Source organism: Lepus europaeus, chromosome 1 (genome assembly GCF_033115175.1).
Source record: "Lepus europaeus isolate LE1 chromosome 1, mLepTim1.pri, whole genome shotgun sequence".
NCBI lineage: Eukaryota > Metazoa > Chordata > Mammalia > Lagomorpha > Leporidae > Lepus > Lepus europaeus.
In genome coordinates this window covers 71,953,671-71,958,897 of record NC_084827.1, presented here as the reverse complement: position 1 = coordinate 71,958,897, position 5,227 = coordinate 71,953,671, and the positions used below count along the sequence as shown (strand labels likewise).

Sequence of the window (5,227 nt, the reverse complement as noted above, 5' to 3'; positions counted from 1 at the left end):
TGCTTGCATCGCCAGTGTCCGGAGTCTGAATTTCTGGGTCCCCAGGGTGCTACCAAGGATCCCACCAGCTTTGGGTCCTTCAATGTAAAATCCATTCCTCACATCTCCACCTTCTCCGGACTGCTCATCCCCAGGCTGACTCTCTCGGCCTCTGGGTTTTAGGCTGAAGCTTGGGAATAGAGTGAGGGGGACTTCTCCAAGGAATTTTCAGTTTTGCTCTTGGGGACTCCAGCCAATTCTGTGATGTGTGTGTGTGTGTGTATACCTACATGGCACACTGCAGGACAAACTGAACTACAGTAATTTTGTGGTACAGGGAAGAGTATAATGCAAGTGGCAACTATTCATAACAAATGTAGACTGAGTCATTATTAGAAAGATTAGCACTCACAGTTGGTACTGCAGATAGAAGCATGCAACAGGCCAGAAAATCGGTGTAGAGGAAAAAGCCATTTAGAATGGAGAACACACGCTGGGCAATGGAAGTAGACAGGAGGAATTGTCTCAAATCCATCTACTCCCCCTGCTATAGTCATCCCTAGTCTAAGCTACCATTAGCTTTGGCCTGGACTGGAAGCTTCCTAACTGATCTGTTAACAGACATTCTGGACCCCTTCCGATTTGTTCTCCTTGCACTGATCTTTAATAATCCCCAAATGTGTTACGACACCTCCCTGACTAAAACTTTGTGGCTTCCCATTGTTCATAAGCTGAAGACAAAACTCTCTCTCTCTTTGTGTGTGTGTGTGTGTGTGTGAGCAAAGCAAGATTTATTTAAGTCAGAAACCTCATACAGCATTCAGAATGGGGCTCCAGGAGAGGAAGCCCTGAGAAACTTATCAAACGGGGTCTTTTAAGCACAATTCAGTGAAGGAACAGAATAGCAGCTAACAATCAATCAGAGGGTGGAGTTAAACTTTTAAGTTGTCCAGCAAGTTCTGCCGAGTCTAGTTTCTGGCCCCTTTCCACCTCACCTTGCGTCACCTCCCTTCAGGTTGTGTGTCAGCCACATGCTTGTCTTCTTTACATTTTTTAAAAAATTTGTTTAAAGATTTATATTTTATTTATTTGAAAGGCAGAGTTACACAGAGGAGAGAGAGAGAAAGAGAGAGATATCATTCTTCCATCCTTTGGTTTATTTCCCAAATGGCCAAATGGCTGGCTGTGCTGGGATGAACTCAGGAGCCCAGAGCTTCTTCCAGGTCTCCCACAAGGGTGCAGGGTTCTAGGGACTTGGGCCATCTTTTGCTGCTTTCCCAGGTGCATTAACAGGGAGCTGGATTGGCAGTGGAGCATCTGGGACTTGAACCAGCACCCATATGGGATGCTGGTGTGGCTAGCAGAGTCTTAACCTGCTGTGCCACAGTGCCTGCCCCCTCTTTTCAACACTTGTGGTTACCATACTCCTTCTAGGGACAGTGACTCTGTACCTGTGGTTCCTTCTGTGTGGAGCACATCCTTTACAAGTTCAGTGTCCACACTTTCAGATTGAAGTCTCTCCCTGATCTTGTCTAGGTCAAATTTTCCAATTGTTGGTCTGCCCTAAATTGTCTTTTGTGTCTGTTTCACATGTTAGACTATCATATTTGTCTATGATTCTCTCACCAAGTAAAATATTAATTCCAGATGAAGGACTCTTCTTGGTTGAGTTAGTGGGGTTATCAGCACCTAGCACATACTAAACTCTCAAAAATACACATTGAAGAAATAAAGCAAATAGTGAGAAATAATGGAAGACCTTTCCAAGATTGGACCAGAAAAGTCTTCTTAAAGGCATTGTCCTGACAGCAGCATTAGAAGAACTTATAAGATAATTCACCTGTCTGTGTGCTTTTCTGCTCCAGGTGATTGGAAATTCTATTTTCTAACTTTAAACCTTTATATTATATCAGAGTTCACAGTTAATGCCAGATTTCCTAAATTTCTTTTATTGAAATAGCTTTAAATTCTGAGTAGAAGAGAATCTTTTTCTATAAAACTTATCATCTAGTTTAGAAGTTATTCAACTTTATCTACAAATCAAGAAAATTCCCAGAACCAGTGAGACTTTGTCAGGGACTGGCTGGCGATTCTTTGTCTACCAAGCTGTGTATTTCTCTTTGTTTGGCTTATGGATGTGACAGTGGAGGCCAATATGATGAGACAGAGTGAAATTCATCTACTACAGGAGGATTTGGCCTTTTTCTTGCCAATTGTTGTTAAATGCTTTAAGATAGAGTCATCCTCAAAACAAAAAAATCATTAAAGATGCAGTTCAAAAATGTAACCTGGAATTATAGCTCTGATATCAAAAATCATTCATCAAAATAGATTTTGATATCCTTTGTAATTTTTGAATGACATCCTTGGCTTATTACTGACGTGTGATTTATTTTACAGGATTACTACCAATGTATTGAAAAGTCTAAGTTAGGGGAGGCACCAGTGGAGTAAACAGAGATGCTACAGTGTGTGTGTGGCTTGGGTATGCCCATCCAAGCCACCACGAACCAGCTGTCAGATGACTATGACCCTGATGTGGTTGAGGAGCCTAGCAAAGGGGAACTGCTTTGGTCAATTCTGAAGATGAAGCGGATGTGCTTTTACGTGGAACTCCAGACCCAAACTGAAAACTCACTAGAGAATGTCTTACTGGAGAAAGTGAACCACCTAGCGAAGATGAATTTGAGAAAGAAATGGAAGCTGAATTAAATTCTATCATACAAACAATAGAGGACAAGTTATCTTCTCCTGGAACAAGGTCTTCCTCAGGATATGGGAAAGTTGGAATGATATTGACAAAGTACTGATTTGATTCTGATTCTCAGGAAGACACAGTAGCATAGAGGACCAAGAAAAAGAAGAATAAATGGCACAGGATTCCAACAAATGATTAATTACCACATGATCCTGAAAAAGATAACAGAGACCAGGCCTGGGTTGATGCACAGAAATGTGTTATCACGGTTTTGGATTACAGAAACCATGCCAACAACAGTCGATTCCAAATAGTGGTGCTGTTTTGAATTGTCTCATCGCATGACCACACTGTACCTTGATTTCCCAGAGGCATGAATCTTACAAAATCAGTATAGAGTAATGTTTGTGATGAATTGTTCTATCCAGAAAGGGGAGGTTCTAAGATACAAAAGCCCAGAGAACAGGAAGAAAAGGCAAGGCCATAAGAAGCTGAGGTCTAACCATGGAGATGCTACACAGTAGATGGGGGCAGGAGTGGGAGAAATCTATCACCCAGGCCATGTGTATAAGGCAAATGTGGACAGCTATTTTACCCCTGTCTATTCATTATTGTAACATAACATTGAGTTATTATTTGAGAAAGCAATACTTTATCTATATAGAGGAGAACAGTTATCAACCTTCATCTTTTCTCTTTCTCTTTTTTATCCTTTAATTTTCTTCAAATTCCAATAGGACTGATAATTCATTTGCTTTTTGAAAGACATTTGGAAACTGTGGGGCCTTTACTTATTAAAGCTCTACAATTAAACAACCAACCAAACAAAAACAAAACAAAGTCCAAGTTTAAGAATGTTTAATCATCTATATCATCAATTGTCAATATAGGGTGTTGTGGAAGAGCATGTACTGTTTTCTAATAAACCTTCCAAGGTCTGGAAAGATGTTAGAGGCTGCAGGCTTCAGATTTCAGGTGGCATTTGCTCAGTTCCATAAGCATGTGTTGTGTGCTGCTAAATGGCAATCATCATGCTAATCCTAGTCAAGAAGCAGTGTAAGCAGGAATCCTAGAGAGAGCAACTTAAGTAAGTTTTTGAGGATTATCCTGTGGACTTGAGGTTCATAATAGTCTCATACTTTATTCTCAATTTTGTTGCAGGTTAGAATAGTCCCATGAGACTAATTGTCTCACGCATGTGGAAGCACCCACTATAGTCTCTGGAAATAGATAGTAATAAAAGTTGGTTCCAAGTGTTGAGAACTTGAATTTGATGGCAGTTTCCTGTGCCAATTTCCCCAATTCAGATAATTTTTTTTTACCTCGGAAATCACACTAAAGATCTTTGCTCTTATAAATCAATTTCTCTAAAAAGGGAAGCTTGCAGATTCATATCTTTTTCAAGGTTTAACTTTTCTTCCAAAGAATTATGATTTGCTCTGATGAAAGAAATCTTAAACATACCAAACTAATTGCAGACCGGATTCTGCAGTATTCATTGAAGTCCAAAGTTTTAAATCGTTTTCATAAATTACAGTGGAATGAAGGAAGGGAAATGATATGAGGGCAGAAGTGGTTATTTTTGTGACTTATAAGAAAAGTGTTTTATTCCTCACAATTACTCATCCTTTGGAAGCAGGAACAATCTTTTATAAGGAAAAGCAACCAATCATGGCATATGATTGGAAGGGCACAGCAAGGTTCCTCTTTATGCTAATCAATAAACAGCCTCTGTTTGATCTGCCACCATGAAATTCCAACTCTTGTGGCTCCATATAAAGGCAAGAATCAGCTGGAAAAACACAAAAAGACTCTCCAGTAAAGGTAATATTTTATATCTCTACCAGATAAATGTTAAAAATTTTAAAATTTATTTTAATTATAAATTTTAAAAAATACAAAACTTAAAATTAGCTGGTCTGTTAGCTGGTCTTTAAGGAAATGGGAGGTGCTAGTCCCTATAAAAATATTAAGTCACAGCAGGATCATTACATGTTAGTGGCTTTACAAGGATGACCCTAGCATTGATGAGGGTATTCTCTGTGATTCCATGAGCACTGGTATGGGCCATCCCTGAGGACATAGCTGTGTCTCCCTGCTGTAGTTCCTAGTATGTGGAACTCTGTAGCTTTTTTTTTTTTTTAACTGAGGTGAAAATACAGCTAATAGATTCAGACAGCTTGCATTGTTTTTTAAATTTTTATTTATTTATTTGGGTGACAGAGAGACAGAGATAGAGAGACAGAGCTCCCATCTGCTGGTTCACTCCCCAAAAGTTTACAATGGTCAGGACTGGACTGAGTTGAGGTTGAGAGCTCAGAACTTGCTTGATCCATTACTTACTGCCTCCCATGGTCTGCATTAGCAGGAAGTTGGAGTCAGGAGAGGAGCTGCAGCCAACTATTGAACCCAGACACCCTCATGTGGGGATATAAGCATCTCAACTGGCATCTTGACTGCTAGTTTAAACACTTACTCCAGTGTTTTTGTTGTTGTTGTTTTGTTTTTAATTCTTTTTGAATATGCATTCCTTTTACTAAAGCTGGGCTG

At 39.6% G+C, this 5,227-nt stretch overlaps 1 pseudogene; it reads left to right on the top strand.

Annotated features, from left to right (window-relative positions):
* The first annotated feature begins 2,466 nt into the window (after positions 1-2,466).
* Positions 2,467-3,005, top strand: LOC133762821 (E2F-associated phosphoprotein-like; annotated as a pseudogene).
* The last annotated feature ends 2,222 nt before the right edge of the window (positions 3,006-5,227 follow it).